The following is a 25,033-nucleotide window of genomic DNA, read 5'->3' as shown; positions in this document are numbered from 1 at the left end:
CCCTCTGATTCAGCCCCTCTCTTTCTCGCCCTCTGTTTCAGCCCCTCTGTTTCAGCCCCTCCGTTTCAGCCCCTCTGTTTCTCACCCTCTGTTTCAGCCCCTCTGTTTCAGCCCCTCTGTTTCTCGCCCTCTGTTTCAGCCCCTCTGTTTCTCGCCCTCTGTTTCAGCCCCACTGTTTCAACCCCTCTGTTTCAGTCCCTCTGTTTCAGCCACTCTGTTTCTCGCCCTCTGATTAAGCCCCTCTGTTTCTCGCGCTCTGTTTCAGCCCCTCTGTGTCTCGCCCTCGGTTTCAGCCTCTCTGTTACAGCCCCTCTGTTTCAGCCCCGCTGTTTCAGCACCTCTGTTTCTCGCCCTCTGTTTCAGCCCCTCTGTTTCTCGCCCTCTGTTTCAGCCCCTCTGTTTCTCGTCCTCTGTTTCAGCCCTTCTGTTTCTCGCCCTCTGTATCAGCCCCTCTGTTTCAGCCCCTCTGTTTCAGCCCCTCTGTTTCAGCCCCTCTGTTTCTCGCCCTCTGTTTCAGCCCCTCTGTTACAGCCCCTCTGTTTCAGCCCCGCTGTTTCAGCACCTCTGTTTCTCGCCCTCTGTTTCAGACCCTCTGTTTCTCGCCCTCTGTTTCAGCCCCTCTGTTTCTCGTCCTCTGTTTCAGCCCTTCTGTTTCTCGCCCTCTGTATCAGCCCCTCTGTTTCAGCCCCTCTGTTTCAGCCCCTCTGTTTCAGCCCCTCTGTTTCTCGCCCTCTGTTTCAGCCCCTCTGTTTCTCGCCCTCTGTTTCAGCCGCTCTGTTTCAGCCCCTCTGATTCAGCCCCTCTGATTCAGCCCCTCTGTTTCTCGCCCTCTGTTTCAGCCGTTCTGTTTCAGCCCCTCTGTTTCAGCCCCTCTGTTTCTCGCCCTCTGTTTCAGCCCCTCTGTTTCTCGCCCTCTGTTTCAGCCCCTCTGAATCAGCCACTCTGATTCAGCCCCTCTGTTACAGCCCCTCTGTTTCAGCCCCTCTGTTTCTCGCCCTCTGTTTCAGCCCGTCTGTTTCTCACACTCTGTTTCAGCCCCTCTGTTTCTCGCCCTCTGTTTCAGCCCCTCTGTTTCTCGCCCTCTGTTTCAGCCCCTCTGTTTCTCGCCCACTGTTACAGCCCCTCTGTTTCAGCCCCTCTGTTTCAGCCCCTCTGTTTCTCGCCCTCTGTTTCAGCCCCTGTGTTTCTCGCCCTCTGTTTCAGCCCCTCTATTTCTCGCCCTCTGTTTCAGCCCCTCTTTCTCGCCCTCTGTTTCAGCCCCTCTGTTTCTCGCCCTCTGTTTCAGTGCCTCTGTTTCAGCCCCTCTGTTTCAGTCCTTCAGTTTCTCGCCCTCTGTTTCTCACCCTCTGTTTCAGCCCCTCTGTTTCTCGCCCTCTGTTTCAGCCCCTCTGTTTCTCGCCCTCTGATTCATCCCCTCTGTTTCAGCCCCTCTGTTTCAGCCCCTCTGTTTCTCGCCCTCTGTTTCAGCCCCTCTGTATCTCGCCCTCTGTTTCAGCCCCTCTGTTTCTCGCCCTCTGTTTCAGCCTCTCTGTTTCTCGCCCTCTGTTTCAGCCATTCTGTTTCAGCCCCTCTGTTTCAGCCCCTCTGTTTCTCGCCCTCTGTTTCAGCCCCTCTGTTTCTCGCCCTCTGTTTCAGCCCCTCTGTTACTCGCCCTCTATTTCAGCCCCTCTGATTCAGCCCCTCTGATTCAGCCCCACGCATTCAGCCCCTCAGTTTCAGCCCCTCTGTTTCTCGCCCTCTGTTTCAGCCCCTCTGTTTCAGTCCCTCTGTTTCTCGCCCTCTCTTTCTCGCCCTCTGTTTCAGCCCCTCTGCTTCTCGGACTCTGTTTCAGCCCCTCTGTTTCTCGCCCTCTGTTTCAGCCCCTCTGTTTCTCGCCCTCTGTTTCAGCCTCTCTGTTTCTCGCCCTCTGTTTCAGCCCCTGTGTTTCAGCCCCTCTGTTTCAGCCCCTCTGTTTCTCGCCCTCTGTTTCAGCCCCTCTGTTTCAGCCCCTCTGTTTCAGCCCCTCTGTTTCTCGCCGTCTGTTTCTCGCCCTCTGTTTCAGCCCCTCTGTTTCTCGCCCTCTGTTTCAGCCCCTCTGTTTCAGCCCCTCTGATTCAGCCCCTCTGATTCAGTCCCTCTGTTTCTCGTCCTCTGTTTGACCCGTTCTGTTTCAGCCCCTCTGTTTCAGCCCCTCTGTTTCTCACCCTCTGTTTCAGCCCCTCTGTTTCTCGCCCTGTGTTTCAGCCCCTCTGTTTCATGCTCCTCTGTTTCAGCCCCTCTGTTTCAGCCTCTCTGTTTCTCGCCCTCTGTTTCAGCCCCTCTGTTTCGCGTTCTCTGTTTCAGCCCCTCTGTTTCAGCCCCTCTGTTTCTCGCCCTCCGTTTCAGCCCCTCTGATTCAGCTCCACTGTTTCAGCCCCTCTGAATCAGCCCCTCTGATTCAGCCCCTCTGTTTCAGCCCCTCTGTTTCAGCCCCTCTGTTTCTCGCCCTCTGTTTCAGCCCCTCTGTTTCTCACCCTCTGTTTCAGCCCGTCTGTTTCAGCCCCTCTGTTTCTCGCCCTCTGTTTCAGCCCCTGTGTTTCTCGCCCTCTGTTTCTGCCCCTCTGATTTAGCCCCTCTGTTTCAGCCCCTCTGTTTCAGCCCCTCTGTTTCTCGCCCTCTGCTTCAGCCCCTCTGTTTCTCGTCCTCTGTTTCGGCCCCTATGATTTAGAACCTCTATTTCAGCCCCTCCTTTTCCGCCCCTCTGTTTCAGCCCCTCGGTTTCAGCCCCTCTGATTCAGCCCCTCTGTTTCACGCCCTCTGTTTCAGCCGCTCTGTTTCTCGCACTCTGTTTCTGCCCCTCTGTCTCTCGCCCTCTGTTTCAGCCCCTCTGTTTCTTGCCCTCTCTTCAGCCCTGCTGATTCAGCCCGTCTGTTTCAGCCCCTCTGAATCAGCACCTCTGAATCAGCCCCTCTGTTTCAGCCCCTCTGTTTCAGCCCCTCTGATTCAGCCCGTCTGTTTCAGCCCCTCTGAATCAGCACCTCTGATTCAGCCCCTCCGTTTCTCGCCCTCTGTTTCCGTCCCTGTGTTTCTCGCCCTCTGTTTCTCGCCCTCTGTTTCAGCCCCTCTGTTTCTCGGACTCTGTTTCAGCCCCTCTGTTTCTCGCCCTCTGTTTCAGCCCCTCTGTTTTAGCCCCTTTGTTTCAGACCCTCTGTTTCAGCCCCTCTGTTTCTCGCCCTCTGTTTCAGCCTCTCTGTTTCTCTCCCTCTGTTTCAGCCCCTCTGTTTCTCGCCCTCTGTTTCAGCCTCTCTGTTTCTCGCCCTCAGTTTCAGCCCCTCTGTTTCAGCCCCTCTGTTTCAGCCCCTCTGTTTCAGCCCCTCTGTTTCTCGCCCTCTGTTTCAGCCCCTCGGTTTCTCGCCCTCTGTTTCAGCCCCTCTGTTTCTCGCTCTCTGTTTCAGCCCCTCTGTTTCAGCCCCTCTGTTTCAGCCCCTCTGTTTCTCGCCGTCTGTTTCTCGCCCTCTGTTTCAGCCCCTCTGTTTCTCGCCCTCTGTTTCATCCCCTCTGTTTCAGCCCCTCTGATTCAGCCCCTCTGATTCAGCCCCTCTGTTTCTCGCCCTCTGTTTCACCCGTTCTGTTTCAGCCCCTCTGTTTCAGCCCCTCTGTTTCTCGCCCTCTGTTTCAGCCCCTCTGTTTCGCGCCCTCTGTTTCAGCCCCTCCGTTTCTCGCCCTCTGTTTCAGCCCCTCTGTTTCTCGCACTCTGTTTCAGCCCCTCTGTTTCTCGCCCTCTGTTTCTGCCCCTCTGATTTAGCCCCTCTGTTTCAGCCCCTCTGTTTCAGCCCCTCTGTTTCTCACCCTCTGTTTCAGCCCCTCTGTTTCGCGCTCTCTGTTTCAGCCCCTCTGTTTCTCGCCCTCTGTTTCAGCTCCTCTGATTCAGCCCCACTCTTTCAGCCACACTGAATCAGCCCCTCTGATTCAGCCCCTCTGTTTCAGCCCGTCTGTTTCAGCCCCTCTGTTTCTCGCCCTCTGTTTCAGCCCCTCTGTTTCTCACCCTCTGTTTCAGCCCGTCTGTTTCAGCCCCTCTGTTTCTCGCCCTCTGTTTCAGCCCCTCTGTTTCTCGCCCTCTGTTTCTGCCTCTCTGATTTAACCCCTCTGTTTCAGCCCCTCTGTTTCAGCCCCTCTGTTTCTCGCCCTCTGTTTCAGCCCCTCTGTTTCGCGCACTCTGTTTCAGCCCCTCTGTTTCTCGCCCTCTGTTTCAGCCCCTCTGTTTCTCACCCTCTGTTTCAGCCCGTCTGTTTCAGCCTCTCTGTTTCTCGCCCTCTCTTTCAGCCCCTCTGTTTCTCCCCCTCTGTTTCGGCCCCTCTGATTTAGCCCCTCTGTTTCAGCCCCTCTGTTTCAGCCCCTCTGTTTCTCGCCCTCTGGTTCAGCCCCTCTGTTTCGCGCTCTCTGTTTCTCGCCCTCTGTTTCAGCCCCTCTGATTCAGCCCCTCTGTTTCAGCACCTCTGATTCAGGCCCTCTGTTTCAGCCCCTCTGATACAGCCCCTCTGTTTCAGCCCCTCTGAATCAGCCCCTCTGTTTCAGACCCTCTGTTTTAGCCCCTCTGTTTCAGGCCCTCTGTTCCTCGCCCTCTGTTTCAGCCCCTCTGTTTCTCGCCCTCTGTTTCAGCCCCTCTGTTTCTCGCCCTCTGTTTCAGCCCCTCTGATTCAGCCCCTCTGTTTCAGCCCCTCTGATTCAGCCCCTCTGATTTAGCCCCTCTGATTCAGCCCCTCTCTTTCTCGCCCTCTGTTTCAGCCCCTCTGTTTCAGCCCCTCCGTTTCAGCCCCTCTGTTTCTCACCCTCTGTTTCAGCCCCTCTGTTTCAGCCCCTCTGTTTCTCGCCCTCTGTTTCAGCCCGTCTGTTTCTCACACTCTGTTTCAGCCCCTCTGTTTCTCGCCCTCTGTTTCAGCCCCTCTGTTTCTCACCCTCTGTTTCAGCCCCTCTGTTTCTCGCCCACTGTTACAGCCCCTCTGTTTCAGCCCCTCTGTTTCAGCCCCTCTGTTTCTCGCCCTCTGTTTCAGCCCCTGTGTTTCTCGCCCTCTGTTTCAGCCCCTCTATTTCTCGCCCTCTGTTTCAGCCCCTCTTTCTCGCCCTCTGTTTCAGCCCCTCTGTTTCTCGCCCTCTGTTTCAGCGCCTCTGTTTCAGCCCCTCTGTTTCAGTCCTTCAGTTTCTCGCACTCTGTTTCTCACCCTCTGTTTCAGCCCCTCTGTTTCTCTCCCTCTGTTTCAGCCCCTCTGTTTCTCGCCCTCTGATTCATCCCCTCTGTTTCAGCCCCTCTGTTTCAGCCCCTCTGTTTCTCGCCCTCTGTTTCAGCCCCTCTGTATCTCGCCCTCTGTTCCAGCCCCTCTGTTTCTCGCCCTCTGTTTCAGCCTCTCTGTTTCTCGCCCTCTGTTTCAGCCATTCTGTTTCGGCCCCTCTGTTTCAGCCCCTCTGTTTCTCGCCCTCTGTTTCAGCCCTTCTGTTTCTCGCCCTCTGTTTCAGCCCCTCTGTTACTCGCCCTCTGTTTCAGCCCCTCTGATTCAGCCCCTCTGATTCAGCCCCACGCATTCAGCCCCTCAGTTTCAGCCCCTCTGTTTCTCGCCCTCTGTTTCAGCCCCTCTGTTTCAGTCCCTCTGTTTCTCGCCCTCTCTTTCTCGCACTCTGTTTCAGCCCCTGTGTTTCAGCCCCTCTGTTTCAGCCCCTCTGTTTCTCGCCCTCTGATTCAGCCCCTCTGTTTCAGCCCCTCTGTTTCTCGCCGTCTGTTTCTCGCCCTCTGTTTCAGCCCCTCTGTTTCTCGCCCTCTGTTTCAGCCCCTCTGTTTCAGCCCCTCTGATTCAGCCCCTCTGATTCAGTCCCTCTGTTTCTCGTCCTCTGTTTGACCCGTTCTGTTTCAGCCCCTCTGTTTCAGCCCCTCTGTTTCTCGCCCTCTGTTTCAGCCCCTCTGTTTCTCGCCCTGTGTTTCAGCCCCTCTGTTTCATGCTCCTCTGTTTCAGCCCCTGTGTTTCAGCCTCTCTGTTTCTCGCCCTCTGTTTCAGCCCCTCTGTTTCGCGGTCTCTGTTTCAGCCCCTCTGTTTCAGCCCCTCTGTTTCTCGCCCTCTGTTTCAGCCCCTCTGATTCAGCTCCACTGTTTCAGCCCCTCTGAATCAGCCCCTCTGATTCAGCCCCTCTGTTTCAGCCCCTCTGTTTCAGCCCCTCTGTTTCTCGCCCTCTGTTTCAGCCCCTCTGTTTCTCACCCTCTGTTTCAGCCCGTCTGTTTCAGCCCCTCTGTTTCTCGCCCTCTGTTTCAGCCCCTGTGTTTCTCGCCCTCTGTTTCTGCCCCTCTGATTTAGCCCCTCTGTTTCAGCCCCTCTGTTTCAGCCCCTCTGTTTCTCGCCCTCTGCTTCAGCCCCTCTGTTTCTCGCCCTCTGTTTCGGCCCCTATGATTTAGAACCTCTATTTCAGCCCCTCCTTTTCCGCCCCTCTGTTTCAGCCCCTCGGTTTCAGCCCCTCTGATTCAGCCCCTCTGTTTCACGCCCTCTGTTTCAGCCGCTCTGTTTCTCGCACTCTGTTTCTGCCCCTCTGTCTCTCGCCCTCTGTTTCAGCCCCTCTGTTTCTTGCCCTCTCTTCAGCCCTGCTGATTCAGCCCGTCTGTTTCAGCCCCTCTGAATCAGCACCTCTGATTCAGCCCCTCTGTTTCAGCCCCTCTGTTTCAGCCCCTCTGATTCAGCCCCTCTGATTTAGCCCCTCTGATTCAGCCCCTCTGATTCAGCTCCACGCATTTAGCCCCTCAGTTTCAGCCCCTCTGTTTCTCGCCCTCTGTTTCAGCCCCTCTGTTTCAGTCCCTGTGTTTCTCGCCCTCTGTTTCTCGCCCTCTGTTTCAGCCCCTCTGTTTCTCGGACTCTGTTTCAGCCCCTCTGTTTCTCGCCCTCTGTTTCAGCCCCTCTGTTTTAGCCCCTTTGTTTCAGACCCTTTGTTTCAGCCCCTCTGTTTCTCGCCCTCTGTTTCAGCCTCTCTGTTTCTCTCCCTCTGTTTCAGCCCCTCTGTTTCTCGCCCTCTGTTTCAGCCTCTCTGTTTCTCGCCCTCTCTTTCAGCCCCTCTGTTTCTCCCCCTCTGTTTCGGCCCCTCTGATTTAGCCCCTCTGTTTCAGCCCCTCTGTTTCAGCCCCTCTGTTTCTCGCCCTCTGGTTCAGCCCCTCTGTTTCGCGCTCTCTGTTTCTCGCCCTCTGTTTCAGCCCCTCTGATTCAGCCCCTCTGTTTCAGCACCTCTGATTCAGCCCCTCTGTTTCAGCCCCTCTGATACAGCCCCTCTGTTTCAGCCCCTCTGAATCAGCCCCTCTGTTTCAGACCCTCTGTTTTAGCCCCTCTGTTTCAGGCCCTCTGTTCCTCGCCCTCTGTTTCAGCCCCTCTGTTTCTCGCCCTCTGTTTCAGCCCCTCTGTTTCTCGCCCTCTGTTTCAGCCCCTCTGATTCAGCCCCTCTGTTTCAGCCCCTCTGATTCAGCCCCTCTGATTTAGCCCCTCTGATTCAGCCCCTCTCTTTCTCGCCCTCTGTTTCAGCCCCTCTGTTTCAGCCCCTCCGTTTCAGCCCCTCTGTTTCTCACCCTCTGTTCCAGCCCCTCTGTTTCAGCCCCTCTGTTTCTCGCCCTCTGTTTCAGCCCGTCTGTTTATCACACTCTGTTTCAGCCCCTCTGTTTCTCGCCCTCTGTTTCAGCCCCTCTGTTTCTCGCCCTCTGTTTCAGCCCCTCTGTTTCTCGCCCACTGTTACAGCCCCTCTGTTTCAGCCCCTCTGTTTCAGCCCCTCTGTTTCTCGCCCTCTGTTTCAGCCCCTGTGTTTCTCGCCCTCTGTTTCAGCCCCTCTATTTCTCGCCCTCTGTTTCAGCCCCTCTTTCTCGCCCTCTGTTTCAGCCCCTCTGTTTCTCGCCCTCTGTTTCAGCGCCTCTGTTTCAGCCCCTCTGTTTCAGTCCTTCAGTTTCTCGCCCTCTGTTTCTCACCCTCTGTTTCAGCCCCTCTGTTTCTCTCCCTCTGTTTCAGCCCCTCTGTTTCTCGCCCTCTGATTCATCCCCTCTGTTTCAGCCCCTCTGTTTCAGCCCCTCTGTTTCTCGCCCTCTGTTTCAGCCCCTCTGTATCTCGCCCTCTGTTTCAGCCCCTCTGTTTCTCGCCCTCTGTTTCAGCCTCTCTGTTTCTCGCCCTCTGTTTCAGCCATTCTGTTTCGGCCCCTCTGTTTCAGCCCCTCTGTTTCTCGCCCTCTGTTTCAGCCCCTCTGTTTCTCGCCCTCTGTTTCAGCCCCTCTGTTACTCGCCCTCTGTTTCAGCCCCTCTGATTCAGCCCCTCTGATTCAGCCCCACGCATTCAGCCCCTCAGTTTCAGCCCCTCTGTTTCTCGCCCTCTGTTTCAGCCCCTCTGTTTCAGTCCCTCTGTTTCTCGCCCTCTCTTTCTCGCACTCTGTTTCAGCCCCTCTGCTTCTCGGACTCTGTTTCAGCCCCTCTGTTTCTCGCCCTCTGTTTCAGCCCCTCTGTTTCTCGCCCTCTGTTTCAGCCTCTCTGTTTCTCGCCCTCTGTTTCAGCCCCTGTGTTTCAGCCCCTCTGTTTCAGCCCCTCTGTTTCTCGCCCTCTGATTCAGCCCCTCTGTTTCAGCCCCTCTGTTTCTCGCCGTCTGTTTCTCGCCCTCTGTTTCAGCCCCTCTGTTTCTCGCCCTCTGTTTCAGCCCCTCTGTTTCAGCCCCTCTGATTCAGCCCCTCTGATTCAGTCCCTCTGTTTCTCGTCCTCTGTTTGACCCGTTCTGTTTCAGCCCCTCTGTTTCAGCCCCTCTGTTTCTCGCCCTCTGTTTATCGCCCTGTGTTTCAGCCCCTCTGTTTCATGCTCCTCTGTTTCAGCCCCTCTGTTTCAGCCTCTCTGTTTCTCGCCCTCTGTTTCAGCCCCTCTGTTTCGCGGTCTCTGTTTCAGCCCCTCTGTTTCAGCCCCTCTGTTTCTCGCCCTCTGTTTCAGCCCCTCTGATTCAGCTCCACTGTTTCAGCCCCCCTGAATCAGCCCCTCTGATTCAGCCCCTCTGTTTCAGCCCCTCTGTTTCAGCCCCTCTGTTTCTCGCCCTCTGTTTCAGCCCCTCTGTTTCTCACCCTCTGTTTCAGCCCGTCTGTTTCAGCCCTTCTGTTTCTCGCCCTCTGTTTCAGCCCCTGTGTTTCTCGCCCTCTGTTTCTGCCCCTCTGATTTAGCCCCTCTGTTTCAGCCCCTCTGTTTCAGCCCCTCTGTTTCTCGCCCTCTGCTTCAGCCCCTCTGTTTCTCGCCCTCTGTTTCGGCCCCTATGATTTAGAACCTCTATTTCAGCCCCTCCTTTTCCGCCCCTCTGTTTCAGCCCCTCGGTTTCAGCCCCTCTGATTCAGCCCCTCTGTTTCACGCCCTCTGTTTCAGCCGCTCTGTTTTTCGCACTCTGTTTCTGCCCCTCTGTCTCTCGCCCTCTGTTTCAGCCCCTCTGTTTCTTGCCCTCTCTTCAGCCCTGCTGATTCAGCCCGTCTGTTTCAGCCCCTCTGAATCAGCACCTCTGATTCAGCCCCTCTGTTTCAGCCCCTCTGTTTCAGCCCCTCTGATTCAGCCCCTCTGATTTAGCCCCTCTGATTCAGCCCCTCTGATTCAGCTCCACGCATTTAGCCCCTCAGTTTCAGCCCCTCTGTTTCTCGCCCTCTGTTTCAGCCCCTCTGTTTCAGTCCCTGTGTTTCTCGCCCTCTGTTTCTCGCCCTCTGTTTCAGCCCCTCTGTTTCTCGGACTCTGTTTCAGCCCCTCTGTTTCTCGCCCTCTGTTTCAGCCCCTCTGTTTTAGCCCCTTTGTTTCAGACCCTTTGTTTCAGCCCCTCTGTTTCTCGCCCTCTGTTTCAGCCTCTCTGTTTCTCTCCCTCTGTTTCAGCCCCTCTGTTTCTCGCCCTCTGTTTCAGCCTCTCTGTTTCTCGCCCTCTCTTTCAGCCCCTCTGTTTCTCCCCCTCTGTTTCGGCCCCTCTGATTTAGCCCCTCTGTTTCAGCCCCTCTGTTTCAGCCCCTCTGTTTCTCGCCCTCTGGTTCAGCCCCTCTGTTTCGCGCTCTCTGTTTCTCGCCCTCTGTTTCAGCCCCTCTGATTCAGCCCCTCTGTTTCAGCACCTCTGATTCAGCCCCTCTGTTTCAGCCCCTCTGATACAGCCCCTCTGTTTCAGCCCCTCTGAATCAGCCCCTCTGTTTCAGACCCTCTGTTTTAGCCCCTCTGTTTCAGGCCCTCTGTTCCTCGCCCTCTGTTTCAGCCCCTCTGTTTCTCGCCCTCTGTTTCAGCCCCTCTGTTTCTCGCCCTCTGTTTCAGCCCCTCTGATTCAGCCCCTCTGTTTCAGCCCCTCTGATTCAGCCCCTCTGATTTAGCCCCTCTGATTCAGCCCCTCTCTTTCTCGCCCTCTGTTTCAGCCCCTCTGTTTCAGCCCCTCCGTTTCAGCCCCTCTGTTTCTCACCCTCTGTTTCAGCCCCTCTGTTTCAGCCCCTCTGTTTCTCGCCCTCTGTTTCAGCCCGTCTGTTTCTCACACTCTGTTTCAGCCCCTCTGTTTCTCGCCCTCTGTTTCAGCCCCTCTGTTTCTCGCCCTCTGTTTCAGCCCCTCTGTTTCTCGCCTACTGTTTCAGCCCCTCTGTTTCAGTCCTTCAGTTTCTCGCCCTCTGTTTCTCACCCTCTGTTTCAGCCCCTCTGTTTCTCGCCCTCTGTTTCAGCCCCTCTGTTTCTCGCCCTCTGATTCATCCCCTCTGTTTCAGCCCCTCTGTTTCAGCCCCTCTGTTTCTCGCCCTCTGTTTCAGCCCCTCTGTATCTCCCCCTCTGTTTCAGCCCCTCTGTTTCTCGCCCTCTGTTTCAGCCTCTCTGTTTCTCGCCCTCTGTTTCAGCCATTCTGTTTCAGCCCCTCTGTTTCAGCCCCTCTGTTTCTCGCCCTCTGTTTCAGCCCCTCTGTTTCTCGCCCTCTGTTTCAGCCCCTCTGTTACTCGCCCTCTGTTTCAGCCCCTCTGATTCAGCCCCTCTGATTCAGCCCCACGCATTCAGCCCCTCAGTTTCAGCCCCTCTGTTTCTCGCCCTCTGTTTCAGCCCCTCTGTTTCAGTCCCTCTGTTTCTCGCCCTCTCTTTCTCGCACTCTGTTTCAGCCCCTGTGTTTCAGCCCCTCTGTTTCAGCCCCTCTGTTTCTCGCCCTCTGTTTCAGCCCCTCTGATTCAGCCCCTCTGATTCAGCCCCACGCATTCAGCCCCTCAGTTTCAGCCCCTCTGTTTCTCGCCCTCTGTTTCAGCCCCTCTGTTTCAGTCCCTCTGTTTCTCGCCCTCTCTTTCTCGCACTCTGTTTCAGCCCCTGTGTTTCAGCCCCTCTGTTTCAGCCCCTCTGTTACTCGCCCTCTGTTTCAGCCCCTCTGATTCAGCCCCTCTGATTCAGCCCCACGCATTCAGCCCATCAGTTTCAGCCCCTCTGTTTCTCGCCCTCTGTTTCAGCCCCTCTGTTTCAGTCCCTCTGTTTCTCGCCCTCTCTTTCTCGCACTCTGTTTCAGCCCCTGTGTTTCAGCCCCTCTGTTTCAGCCCCTCTGTTTCTCGCCCTCTGATTCAGCCCCTCTGTTTCAGCCCCTCTGTTTCTCGCCGTCTGTTACTCGCCCTCTGTTTCAGCCCCTCTGTTTCTCGCCCTCCGTTTCAGCCCCTCTGTTTCAGCCCCTCTGATTCAGCCCCTCTGATTCAGTCCCTCTGTTTCTCGTCCTCTGTTTGACCCGTTCTGTTTCAGCCCCTCTGTTTCAGTCCCTCTGTATCTCGCCCTCTCTTTCTCGCACTCTGTTTCAGCCCCTGTGTTTCAGCCCCTCTGTTTCAGCCCCTCTGTTACTCGCCCTCTGTTTCAGCCCCTCTGATTCAGCCCCTCTGATTCAGCCCCACGCATTCAGCCCCTCAGTTTCAGCCCCTCTGTTTCTCGCCCTCTGTTTCAGCCCCTCTGTTTCAGTCCCTCTGTTTCTCGCCCTCTCTTTCTCGCACTCTGTTTCAGCCCCTGTGTTTCAGCCCCTCTGTTTCAGCCCCTCTGTTTCTCGCCCTCTGATTCAGCCCCTCTGTTTCAGCCCCTCTGTTTCTCGCCGTCTGTTTCTCGCCCTCTGTTTCAGCCCCTCTGTTTCTCGCCCTCTGTTTCAGCCCCTCTGTTTCTCGCCCTCTGTTTCAGCCCCTCTGTTACTCGCCCTCTGTTTCAGCCCCTCTGATTCAGCCCCTCTGATTCAGCCCCACGCATTCAGCCCCTCAGTTTCAGCCCCTCTGTTTCTCGCCCTCTGTTTCAGCCCCTCTGTTTCAGTCCCTCAGTTTCTCGCCCTCTCTTTCTCGCACTCTGTTTCAGCCCCTGTGTTTCAGCCCCTCTGTTTCAGCCCCTCTGTTTCTCGCCCTCTGATTCAGGCCCTCTGCTTCAGCCCCTCTGTTTCTCGCCGTCTGTTTCTCGCCCTCTGTTTCAGCCCCTCTGTTTCTCGCCCTCTGTTTCAGCCCCTCTGTTTCAGCCCCTCTGATTCAGCCCCTCTGATTCAGTCCCTCTGTTTCTCGTCCTCTGTTTGACCCGTTCTGTTTCAGCCCCTCTGTTTCAGCCCCTCTGTTTCTCGCCCTCTGTTTCAGCCCCTCTGTTTCTCGCCCTGTGTTTCAGCCCCTCTGTTTCATGCTCCTCTGTTTCAGCCCCTCTGTTTCAGCCTCTCTGTTTCTCGCCCTCTGTTTCAGCCCCTCTGTTTCGCGGTCTCTGTTTCAGCCCCTCTGTTTCAGCCCCTCTGTTTCTCGCCCTCTGTTTCAGCCCCTCTGATTCAGCTCCACTGTTTCAGCCCCTCTGAATCAGCCCCTCTGATTCAGCCCCTCTGTTTCAGCCCCTCTGTTTCAGCCCCTCTGTTTCTCGCCCTCTGTTTCAGCCCCTCTGTTTCTCACCCTCTGTTTCAGCCCGTCTCTTTCAGCCCCTCTGTTTCTCGCCCTCTGTTTCAGCCCCTGTGTTTCTCGCCCTCTGTTTCTGCCCCTCTGATTTAGCCCCTCTGTTTCAGCCCCTCTGTTTCAGCCCCTCTGTTTCTCGCCCTCTGCTTCAGCCCCTCTGTTTCTCGCCCTCTGTTTCGGCCCCTATGATTTAGAACCTCTATTTCAGCCCCTCCTTTTCCGCCCCTCTGTTTCAGCCCCTCGGTTTCAGCCCCTCTGATTCAGCCCCTCTGTTTCACGCCCTCTGTTTCAGCCGCTCTGTTTCTCGCACTCTGTTTCTGCCCCTCTGTCTCTCGCCCTCTGTTTCAGCCCCTCTGTTTCTTGCCCTCTCTTCAGCCCTGCTGATTCAGCCCGTCTGTTTCAGCCCCTCTGAATCAGCACCTCTGATTCAGCCCCTCTGTTTCAGCCCCTCTGTTTCAGCCCCTCTGATTCAGCCCCTCTGATTTAGCCCCTCTGATTCAGCCCCTCAGATTCAGCTCCACGCATTTAGCCCCTCAGTTTCAGCCCCTCTGTTTCTCGCCCTCTGTTTCAGCCCCTCTGTTTCAGTCCCTGTGTTTCTCGCCCTCTGTTTCAGCCCCTCTGTTTTAGCCCCTCTGTTTCAGACCCTTTGTTTCAGCCCCTCTGTTTCTCGCCCTCTGTTTCAGCCTCTCTGTTTCTCTCCCTCTGTTTCAGCCCCTCTGTTTCTCGCCCTCTGTTTCAGCCTCTCTGTTTCTCGCCCTCTCTTTCAGCCCCTCTGTTTCTCCCCCTCTGTTTCGGCCCCTCTGATTTAGCCCCTCTGTTTCAGCCCCTCTGTTTCAGCCCCTCTGTTTCTCGCCCTCTGGTTCAGCCCCTCTGTTTCGCGCTCTCTGTTTCTCGCCCTCTGTTTCAGCCCCTCTGATTCAGCCCCTCTGATTCAGCTCCACGCATTTAGCCGCTCAGTTTCAGCCCCTCAGTTTCTCGCCCTCTGTTTCAGCCCCTCTGTTTCAGTCCCTGTGTTTCTCGCCCTCTGTTTCTCGCCCTCTGTTTCAGCCCCTCTGTTTCTCGGACTCTGTTTCAGCCCCTCTGTTTCTCGCCCTCTGTTTCAGCCCCTCTGTTTTAGCCCCTTTGTTTCAGACCCTTTGTTTCAGCCCCTCTGTTTCTCGCCCTCTGTTTCAGCCCCTCTGTTTCTCGCCCTCTGTTTCAGCCCCTGTGTTTATCGCCCTCTGTTTCAGCCCCTCTATTTCTCGCCCTCTGTTTCAGCCCCTCTTTCTCGCCCTCTGTTTCAGCCCCTCTGTTTCTCGCCCTCTGTTTCAGCGCCTCTGTTTCAGCCCCTCTGTTTCAGTCCTTCAGTTTCTCGCCCTCTGTTTCTCACCCTCTGTTTCAGCCCCTCTGTTTCTCGCCCTCTGTTTCAGCCCCTCTGTTTCTCGCCCTCTGATTCATCCCCTCTGTTTCAGCCCCTCTGTTTCAGCCCCTCTGTTTCTCGCCCTCTGTTTCAGCCCCTCTGTATCTCGCCCTCTGTTTCAGCCCCTCTGTTTCTCGCCCTCTGTTTCAGCCTCTCTGTTTCTCGCCCTCTGTTTCAGCCATTCTGTTTCAGCCCCTCTGTTTCAGCCCCTCTGTTTCTCGCCCTCTGTTTCTCGCCCTCTGTTTCTCGCCCTCTGTTTCAGCCCCTCTGTTACTCGCCCTCTGTTTCAGCCCCACTGATTCAGCCCCTCTGATTCAGCCCCACGCATTCAGCCCCTCAGTTTCAGCCCCTCTGTTTCTCGCCCTCTGTTTCAGCCCCTCTGTTTCAGTCCCTCTGTTTCTCGCCCTCTCTTTCTCGCACTCTGTTTCAGCCCCTCTGCTTCTCGGACTCTGTTTCAGCCCCTCTGTTTCTCGCCCTCTGTTTCAGCCCCTCTGTTTCTCGCCCTCTGTTTCAGCCTCTCTGTTTCTCGCCCTCTGTTTCAGCCCCTGTGTTTCAGCCCCTCTGTTTCAGCCCCTCTGTTTCTCGCCCTCTGATTCAGCCCCTCTGTTTCAGCCCCACTGTTTCAGCCCCTCTGTTTCTCGCCGTCTGTTTCTCGCCCTCTGTTTCTCGCCCTCTGTTTCTCGCCCTCTGTTTCAGCCCCTCTGTTTCAGCCCCTCTGATTCAGCCCCTCTGATTCAGTCCCTCTGTTTCTCGTCCTCTGTTTGACCCGTTCTGTTTCAGCCCCTCTGTTTCAGCCCCTCTGTTTCTCGCCCTCTGTTTCAGCCCCTCTGTTTCTCGCCCTGTGTTTCAGCCCCTCTGTTTCATGCTCCTCTGTTTCAGCCCCTGTGTTTCAGCCTCTCTGTTTCTCGCCCTCTGTTTCAGCCCCTCTGTTTCGCGGTCTCTGTTTCAGCCCCTCTGTTTCAGCCCCTCTGTTTCTCGCCCTCTGTTTCAGCCCCTCTGATTCAGCTCCACTGTTTCATCCCCTCTGAATCAGCCCCTCTGATTCAGCCCCTCTGTTTCAGCCCCTCTGTTTCAGCCCCTCTGTTTCTCGCCCTCTGTTTCAGCCCCTCTGTTTCTCACCCTCTGTTTCAGCCCGTCTGTTTCAGCCCCTCTGTTTCTCGCCCTCTGTTTCAGCCCCTGTGTTTCTCGCCCTCTGTTTCTGCCCCTCTGATTTAGCCCCTCTGTTTCAGCCCCTCTGTTTCAGCCCCTCTGTTTCTCGCCCTCTGCTTCAGCCCCTCTGTTTCTCGCCCTCTGTTTCGGCCCCTATGATTTAGAACCTCTATTTCAGCCCCTCCTTTTCCGCCCCTCTGTTTCAGCCCCTCGGTTTCAGCCCCTCTGATTCAGCCCCTCTGTTTCACGCCCTCTGTTTCAGCCGCTCTGTTTCTCGCACTCTGTTTCTGCCCCTCTGTCTCTCGCCCTCTGTTTCAGCCCCTCTGTTTCTTGCCCTCTCTTCAGCCCTGCTGATTCAGCCCGTCTGTTTCAGCCCCTCTGAATCAGCACCTCTGATTCAGCCCCTCTGTTTCAGCCCCTCTGTTTCAGCCCCTCTGATTCAGCCCCTCTGATTTAGCCCCTCTGATTCAGCCCCTCTGATTCAGCTCCACGCATTTAGCCCCTCAGTTTCAGCCCCTCTGTTTCTCGCCCTCTGTTTCAGCCCCTCTGTTTCAGTCCCTGTGTTTCTCGCCCTCTGTTTCTCGCCCTCTGTTTCAGCCCCTCTGTTTCTCGGACTCTGTTTCAGCCCCTCTGTTTCTCGCCCTCTGTTTCAGCCCCTCTGTTTCTCGCCCTCTGTTTCAGCCCCTCTGTATCTCGCCCTCTGATTCATCCCCTCTGTTTCAGCCCCTCTGTTTCAGCCCCTCTGTTTCTCGCCCTCTGTTTCAGCCCCTCTGTATCTCGCCCTCTGTTTCAGCCCCTCTGTTTCTCGCCCTCTGTTTCAGCCTCTCTGTTTCTCGCCCTCTGTTTCAGCCATTCTGTTTCAGCCCCTCTGTTTCAGCCCCTCTGTTTCTCGCCCTCTGTTTCAGCCCCTCTGTTTCTCGCCCTCTGTTTCAGCCCCTCTGTTACTCGCCCTCTATTTCAGCCCCTCTGATTCAGCCCCTCTGATTCAGCCCCACGCATTCAGCCCCTCAGTTTCAGCCCCTCTGTTTCTCGCCCTCTGTTTCAGCCCCTCTGTTTCAGTCCCTCTGTTTCTCGCCCTCTCTTTCTCGCCCTCTGTTTCAGCCCCTCTGCTTCTCGGACTCTGTTTCAGCCCCTCTGTTTCTCGCCCTCTGTTTCAGCCCCTCTGTTTCTCGCCCTCTGTTTCAGCCTCTCTGTTTCTCGCCCTCTGTTTCAGCCCCTGTGTTTCAGCCCCTCTGTTTCAGCCCCTCTGTTTCTCGCCCTCTGTTTCAGCCCCTCTGTTTCAGCCCCTCTGTTTCAGCCCCTCTGTTTCTCGCCGTCTGTTTCTCGCCCTCTGTTTCAGCCCCTCTGTTTCTCGCCCTCTGTTTCAGCCCCTCTGTTTCAGCCCCTCTGATTCAGCCCCTCTGATTCAGTCCCTCTGTTTCTCGTCCTCTGTTTGACCCGTTCTGTTTCAGCCCCTCTGTTTCAGCCCCTCTGTTTCTCACCCTCTGTTTCAGCCCCTCTGTTTCTCGCCCTGTGTTTCAGCCCCTCTGTTTCATGCTCCTCTGTTTCAGCCCCTCTGTTTCAGCCTCTCTGTTTCTCGCCCTCTGTTTCAGCCCCTCTGTTTCGCGTTCTCTGTTTCAGCCCCTCTGTTTCAGCCCCTCTGTTTCTCGCCCTCCGTTTCAGCCCCTCTGATTCAGCTCCACTGTTTCAGCCCCTCTGAATCAGCCCCTCTGATTCAGCCCCTCTGTTTCAGCCCCTCTGTTTCAGCCCCTCTGTTTCTCGCCCTCTGTTTCAGCCCCTCTGTTTCTCACCCTCTGTTTCAGCCCGTCTGTTTCAGCCCCTCTGTTTCTCGCCCTCTGTTTCAGCCCCTGTGTTTCTCGCCCTCTGTTTCTGCCCCTCTGATTTAGCCCCTCTGTTTCAGCCCCTCTGTTTCAGCCCCTCTGTTTCTCGCCCTCTGCTTCAGCCCCTCTGTTTCTCGTCCTCTGTTTCGGCCCCTATGATTTAGAACCTCTATTTCAGCCCCTCCTTTTCCGCCCCTCTGTTTCAGCCCCTCGGTTTCAGCCCCTCTGATTCAGCCCCTCTGTTTCACGCCCTCTGTTTCAGCCGCTCTGTTTCTCGCACTCTGTTTCTGCCCCTCTGTCTCTCGCCCTCTGTTTCAGCCCCTCTGTTTCTTGCCCTCTCTTCAGCCCTGCTGATTCAGCCCGTCTGTTTCAGCCCCTCTGAATCAGCACCTCTGATTCAGCCCCTCTGTTTCAGCCCCTCTGTTTCAGCCCCTCTGATTCAGCCCCTCTGATTTAGCCCCTCTGATTCAGCCCCTCTGATTCAGCTCCACGCATTTAGCCCCTCAGTTTCAGCCCCTCTGTTTCTCGCCCTCTGTTTCAGCCCCTCTGTTTCAGTCCCTGTGTTTCTCGCCCTCTGTTTCTCGCCCTCTGTTTCAGCCCCTCTGTTTCTCGGACTCTGTTTCAGCCCCTCTGTTTCTCGCCCTCTGTTTCAGCCCCTCTGTTTTAGCCCCTTTGTTTCAGACCCTCTGTTTCAGCCCATCTGTTTCTCGCCCTCTGTTTCAGCCTCTCTGTTTCTCTCCCTCTGTTTCAGCCCCTCTGTTTCTCGCCCTCTGTTTCAGCCTCTCTGTTTCTCGCCCTCTGTTTCAGCACCTCTGTTTCAGCCCCTCTGTTTCAGCCCCTCTGTTTCAGCCCCTCTGTTTCTCGCCCTCTGTTTCAGCCCCTCGGTTTCTCGCCCTCTGTTTCAGCCCCTCTGTTTCTCGCTCTCTGTTTCAGCCCATCTGTTTCAGCCCCTCTGTTTCAGCCCCTCTGTTTCTCGCCGTCTGTTTCTCGCCCTCTGTTTCAGCCCCTCTGTTTCTCGCCCTCTGTTTCAGCCCCTCTGTTTCAGCCCCTCTGATTCAACCCCTCTGATTCAGCCCCTCTGTTTCTCGCCCTCTGTTTCACCCGTTCTGTTTCAGCCCCTCTGTTTCAGCCCCTCTGTTTCTCGCCCTCTGTTTCAGCCCCTCTGTTTCGCGCCCTCTGTTTCAGCCCCTCCGTTTCTCGCCCTCTGTTTCCGTCCCTGTGTTTCTCGCCCTCTGTTTCTCGCCCTCTGTTTCAGCCCCTCTGTTTCTCGGACTCTGTTTCAGCCCCTCTGTTTCTCGCCCTCTGTTTCAGCCCCTCTGTTTTAGCCCCTTTGTTTCAGACCCTCTGTTTCAGCCCCTCTGTTTCTCGCCCTCTGTTTCAGCCTCTCTGTTTCTCTCCCTCTGTTTCAGCCCCTCTGTTTCTCGCCCTCTGTTTCAGCCTCTCTGTTTCTCGCCCTCAGTTTCAGCCCCTCTGTTTCAGCCCCTCTGTTTCAGCCCCTCTGTTTCAGCCCCTCTGTTTCTCGCCCTCTGTTTCAGCCCCTCGGTTTCTCGCCCTCTGTTTCAGCCCCTCTGTTTCTCGCTCTCTGTTTCAGCCCCTCTGTTTCAGCCCCTCTGTTTCAGCCCCTCTGTTTCTCGCCGTCTGTTTCTCGCCCTCTGTTTCAGCCCCTCTGTTTCTCGCCCTCTGTTTCATCCCCTCTGTTTCAGCCCCTCTGATTCAGCCCCTCTGATTCAGCCCCTCTGTTTCTCGCCCTCTGTTTCACCCGTTCTGTTTCAGCCCCTCTGTTTCAGCCCCTCTGTTTCTCGCCCTCTGTTTCAGCCCCTCTGTTTCGCGCCCTCTGTTTCAGCCCCTCCGTTTCTCGCCCTCTGTTTCAGCCCCTCTGTTTCTCGCACTCTGTTTCAGCCCCTCTGTTTCTCGCCCTCTGTTTCTGCCCCTCTGATTTAGCCCCTCTGTTTCAGCCCCTCTGTTTCAGCCCCTCTGTTTCTCACCCTCTGTTTCAGCCCCTCTGTTTCGCGCTCTCTGTTTCAGCCCCTCTGTTTCTCGCCCTCTGTTTCAGCTCCTCTGATTCAGCCCCACTCTTTCAGCCACACTGAATCAGCCCCTCTGATTCAGCCCCTCTGTTTCAGCCCGTCTGTTTCAGCCCCTCTGTTTCTCGCCCTCTGTTTCAGCCCCTCTGTTTCTCACCCTCTGTTTCAGCCCGTCTGTTTCAGCCCCTCTGTTTCTCGCCCTCTGTTTCAGCCCCTCTGTTTCTCGCCCTCTGTTTCTGCCTCTCTGATTTAACCCCTCTGTTTCAGCCCCTCTGTTTCAGCCCCTCTGTTTCTCGCCCTCTGTTTCAGCCCCTCTGTTTCGCGCACTCTGTTTCAGCCCCTCTGTTTCTCGCCCTCTGTTTCAGCCCCTCTGTTTCTCACCCTCTGTTTCAGCCCGTCTGTTTCAGCCTCTCTGTTTCTCGCCCTCTCTTTCAGCCCCTCTGTTTCTCCCCCTCTGTTTCGGCCCCTCTGATTTAGCCCCTCTGTTTCAGCCCCTCTGTTTCAGCCCCTCTGTTTCTCGCCCTCTGGTTCAGCCCCTCTGTTTCGCGCTCTCTGTTTCTCGCCCTCTGTTTCAGCCCCTCTGATTCAGCCCCTCTGTTTCAGCACCTCTGATTCAGGCCCTCTGTTTCAGCCCCTCTGATACAGCCCCTCTGTTTCAGCCCCTCTGAATCAGCCCCTCTGTTTCAGACCCTCTGTTTTAGCCCCTCTGTTTCAGGCCCTCTGTTCCTCGCCCTCTGTTTCAGCCCCTCTGTTTCTCGCCCTCTGTTTCAGCCCCTCTGTTTCTCGCCCTCTGTTTCAGCCCCTCTGATTCAGCCCCTCTGTTTCAGCCCCTCTGATTCAGCCCCTCTGATTTAGCCCCTCTGATTCAGCCCCTCTCTTTCTCGCCCTCTGTTTCAGCCCCTCTGTTTCAGCCCCTCCGTTTCAGCCCCTCTGTTTCTCACCCTCTGTTTCAGCCCCTCTGTTTCAGCCCCTCTGTTTCTCGCCCTCTGTTTCAGCCCGTCTGTTTCTCACACTCTGTTTCAGCCCCTCTGTTTCTCGCCCTCTGTTTCAGCCCCTCTGTTTCTCACCCTCTGTTTCAGCCCCTCTGTTTCTCGCCCACTGTTACAGCCCCTCTGTTTCAGCCCCTCTGTTTCAGCCCCTCCGTTTCTTGCCCTCTGTTTCAGCCCCTGTGTTTCTCGCCCTCTGTTTCAGCCCCTCTATTTCTCGCCCTCTGTTTCAGCCCCTCTTTCTCGCCCTCTGTTTCAGCCCCTCTGTTTCTCGCCCTCTGTTTCAGCGCCTCTGTTTCAGCCCCTCTGTTTCAGTCCTTCAGTTTCTCGCCCTCTGTTTCTCACCCTCTGTTTCAGCCCCTCTGTTTCTCTCCCTCTGTTTCAGCCCCTCTGTTTCTCGCCCTCTGATTCATCCCCTCTGTTTCAGCCCCTCTGTTTCAGCCCCTCTGTTTCTCGCCCTCTGTTTCAGCCCCTCTGTATCTCGCCCTCTGTTCCAGCCCCTCTGTTTCTCGCCCTCTGTTTCAGCCTCTCTGTTTCTCGCCCTCTGTTTCAGCCATTCTGTTTCGGCCCCTCTGTTTCAGCCCCTCTGTTTCTCGCCCTCTGTTTCAGCCCCTCTGTTTCTCGCCCTCTGTTTCAGCCCCTCTGTTACTCGCCCTCTGTTTCAGCCCCTCTGATTCAGCCCCTCTGATTCAGCCCCACGCATTCAGCCCCTCAGTTTCAGCCCCTCTGTTTCTCGCCCTCTGTTTCAGCCCCTCTGTTTCAGTCCCTCTGTTTCTCGCCCTCTCTTTCTCGCACTCTGTTTCAGCCCCTGTGTTTCAGCCCCTCTGTTTCAGCCCCTCTGTTTCTCGCCCTCTGATTCAGCCCCTCTGTTTCAGCCCCTCTGTTTCTCGCCGTCTGTTTCTCGCCCTCTGTTTCAGCCCCTCTGTTTCTCGCCCTCTGTTTCAGCCCCTCTGTTTCAGCCCCTCTGATTCAGCCCCTCTGATTCAGTCCCTCTGTTTCTCGTCCTCTGTTTGACCCGTTCTGTTTCAGCCCCTCTGTTTCAGCCCCTCTGTTTCTCGCCCTCTGTTTCAGCCCCTCTGTTTCTCGCCCTGTGTTTCAGCCCCTCTGTTTCATGCTCCTCTGTTTCAGCCCCTGTGTTTCAGCCTCTCTGTTTCTCGCCCTCTGTTTCAGCCCCTCTGTTTCGCGGTCTCTGTTTCAGCCCCTCTGTTTCAGCCCCTCTGTTTCTCGCCCTCTGTTTCAGCCCCTCTGATTCAGCTCCACTGTTTCAGCCCCTCTGAATCAGCCCCTCTGATTCAGCCCCTCTGTTTCAGCCCCTCTGTTTCAGCCCCTCTGTTTCTCGCCCTCTGTTTCAGCCCCTCTGTTTCTCACCCTCTGTTTCAGCCTGTCTGTTTCAGCCCCTCTGTTTCTCGCCCTCTGTTTCAGCCCCTGTGTTTCTCGCCCTCTGTTTCTGCCCCTCTGATTTAGCCCCTCTGTTTCAGCCCCTCTGTTTCAGCCCCTCTGTTTCTCGCCCTCTGCTTCAGCCCCTCTGTTTCTCGCCCTCTGTTTCGGCCCCTATGATTTAGAACCTCTATTTCAGCCCCTCCTTTTCCGCCCCTCTGTTTCAGCCCCTCGGTTTCAGCCCCTCTGATTCAGCCCCTCTGTTTCACGCCCTCTGTTTCAGCCGCTCTGTTTCTCGCACTCTGTTTCTGCCCCTCTGTCTCTCGCCCTCTGTTTCAGCCCCTCTGTTTCTTGCCCTCTCTTCAGCCCTGCTGATTCAGCCCGTCTGTTTCAGCCCCTCTGAATCAGCACCTCTGATTCAGCCCCTCTGTTTCAGCCCCTCTGTTTCAGCCCCTCTGATTCAGCCCCTCTGATTTAGCCCCTCTGATTCAGCCCCTCTGATTCAGCTCCACGCATTTAGCCCCTCAGTTTCAGCCCCTCTGTTTCTCGCCCTCTGTTTCAGCCCCTCTGTTTCAGTCCCTGTGTTTCTCGCCCTCTGTTTCTCGCCCTCTGTTTCAGCCCCTCTGTTTCTCGGACTCTGTTTCAGCCCCTCTGTTTCTCGCCCTCTGTTTCAGCCCCTCTGTTTTAGCCCCTTTGTTTCAGACCCTTTGTTTCAGCCCCTCTGTTTCTCGCCCTCTGTTTCAGCCTCTCTGTTTCTCTCCCTCTGTTTCAGCCCCTCTGTTTCTCGCCCTCTGTTTCAGCCTCTCTGTTTCTCGCCCTCTCTTTCAGCCCCTCTGTTTCTCCCCCTCTGTTTCGGCCCCTCTGATTTAGCCCCTCTGTTTCAGCCCCTCTGTTTCAGCCCCTCTGTTTCTCGCCCTCTGGTTCAGCCCCTCTGTTTCGCGCTCTCTGTTTCTCGCCCTCTGTTTCAGCCCCTCTGATTCAGCCCCTCTGTTTCAGCACCTCTGATTCAGCCCCTCTGTTTCAGCCCCTCTGATACAGCCCCTCTGTTTCAGCCCCTCTGAATCAGCCCCTCTGTTTCAGACCCTCTGTTTTAGCCCCTCTGTTTCAGGCCCTCTGTTCCTCGCCCTCTGTTTCAGCCCCTCTGTTTCTCGCCCTCTGTTTCAGCCCCTCTGTTTCTCGCCCTCTGTTTCAGCCCCTCTGATTCAGCCCCTCTGTTTCAGCCCCTCTGATTCAGCCCCTCTGATTTAGCCCCTCTGATTCAGCCCCTCTCTTTCTCGCCCTCTGTTTCAGCCCCTCTGTTTCAGCCCCTCCGTTTCAGCCCCTCTGTTTCTCACCCTCTGTTTCAGCCCCTCTGTTTCAGCCCCTCTGTTTCTCGCCCTCTGTTTCAGCCCGTCTGTTTCTCACACTCTGTTTCAGCCCCTCTGTTTCTCGCCCTCTGTTTCAGCCCCTCTGTTTCTCGCCCTCTGTTTCAGCCCCTCTGTTTCTCGCCCACTGTTACAGCCCCTCTGTTTCAGCCCCTCTGTTTCAGCCCCTCTGTTTCTCGCCCTCTGTTTCAGCCCCTGTGTTTCTCGCCCTCTGTTTCAGCCCCTCTATTTCTCGCCCTCTGTTTCAGCCCCTCTTTCTCGCCCTCTGTTTCAGCCCCTCTGTTTCTCGCCCTCTGTTTCAGCGCCTCTGTTTCAGCCCCTCTGTTTCAGTCCTTCAGTTTCTCGCCCTCTGTTTCTCACCCTCTGTTTCAGCCCCTCTGTTTCTCTCCCTCTGTTTCAGCCCCTCTGTTTCTCGCCCTCTGATTCATCCCCTCTGTTTCAGCCCCTCTGTTTCAGCCCCTCTGTTTCTCGCCCTCTGTTTCAGCCCCTCTGTATCTCGCCCTCTGTTTCAGCCCCTCTGTTTCTCGCCCTCTGTTTCAGCCTCTCTGTTTCTCGCCCTCTGTTTCAGCCATTCTGTTTCGGCCCCTCTGTTTCAGCCCCTCTGTTTCTCGCCCTCTGTTTCAGCCCCTCTGTTTCTCGCCCTCTGTTTCAGCCCCTCTGTTACTCGCCCTCTGTTTCAGCCCCTCTGATTCAGCCCCTCTGATTCAGCCCCACGCATTCAGCCCCTCAGTTTCAGCCCCTCTGTTTCTCGCCCTCTGTTTCAGCCCCTCTGTTTCAGTCCCTCTGTTTCTCGCCCTCTCTTTCTCGCACTCTGTTTCAGCCCCTCTGCTTCTCGGACTCTGTTTCAGCCCCTCTGTTTCTCGCCCTCTGTTTCAGCCCCTCTGTTTCTCGCCCTCTGTTTCAGCCTCTCTGTTTCTCGCCCTCTGTTTCAGCCCCTGTGTTTCAGCCCCTCTGTTTCAGCCCCTCTGTTTCTCGCCCTCTGATTCAGCCCCTCTGTTTCAGCCCCTCTGTTTCTCGCCGTCTGTTTCTCGCCCTCTGTTTCAGCCCCTCTGTTTCTCGCCCTCTGTTTCAGCCCCTCTGTTTCAGCCCCTCTGATTCAGCCCCTCTGATTCAGTCCCTCTGTTTCTCGTCCTCTGTTTGACCCGTTCTGTTTCAGCCCCTCTGTTTCAGCCCCTCTGTTTCTCGCCCTCTGTTTATCGCCCTGTGTTTCAGCCCCTCTGTTTCATGCTCCTCTGTTTCAGCCCCTCTGTTTCAGCCTCTCTGTTTCTCGCCCTCTGTTTCAGCCCCTCTGTTTCGCGGTCTCTGTTTCAGCCCCTCTGTTTCAGCCCCTCTGTTTCTCGCCCTCTGTTTCAGCCCCTCTGATTCAGCTCCACTGTTTCAGCCCCCCTGAATCAGCCCCTCTGATTCAGCCCCTCTGTTTCAGCCCCTCTGTTTCAGCCCCTCTGTTTCTCGCCCTCTGTTTCAGCCCCTCTGTTTCTCACCCTCTGTTTCTCGCCCGCTATTTCAGCCCCTCTGTTTCAGCCCCTCTGATTCAGCCCCTCTGATTTAGCCCCTCTGTTTCTCGCCCTCTGTTTCAGCCCCTCTGTTTCAGCCCCTCTGTTTCAGCCCCTCTGTTTCTCCCCCTCTGTTTCAGCCCCTCTGTTTCTCGCGTCTGTTTCAGCCCCTCTATTTCTCGCCCTCTGTTTCAGCCCCTCTGTTTCAGCCCCTCTGTTTCTCGCCCTCTGTTTCAGCCCCTCTGTTTCTCGCCCTCTGTTTCAGCCCCTCTGTTTCAGCCCCTCTATTTCTCACCCTCTGTTTCAGCCCCTCTGTTTCTCGCCCTCTGTTTCAGCCCCTCTGTTTCTCGCACTCTGTTTCAGCCTCTCTGTTTCTCGCCCTCTGTTTCAGCCCCTCTGTTTCAGCCCCTCTGTTTTAGCCCCTCTGTTTCTCGCCCTCTGTTTCAGCCTCTCTGTTTCTCGCCCTCTGTTTCAGCCCCTCTGTTTCAGCCCCTCTGTTTCAGCCCCTCTGTTTCGCGCCCTCTGTTTCAGCCCCTCTGTTTCTCGCTCTCTGTTTCAGCCCCTCTATTTCAGCCCCTCAGTTTCAG

The sequence above is a fragment of the Chiloscyllium punctatum genome, chromosome 22 (assembly GCF_047496795.1).
Source record: "Chiloscyllium punctatum isolate Juve2018m chromosome 22, sChiPun1.3, whole genome shotgun sequence".
NCBI classification, from domain to species: domain Eukaryota; kingdom Metazoa; phylum Chordata; class Chondrichthyes; order Orectolobiformes; family Hemiscylliidae; genus Chiloscyllium; species Chiloscyllium punctatum.
The sequence above is the reverse complement of the archived record's forward strand: the minus strand, read 5'-3'. Positions refer to the sequence as shown.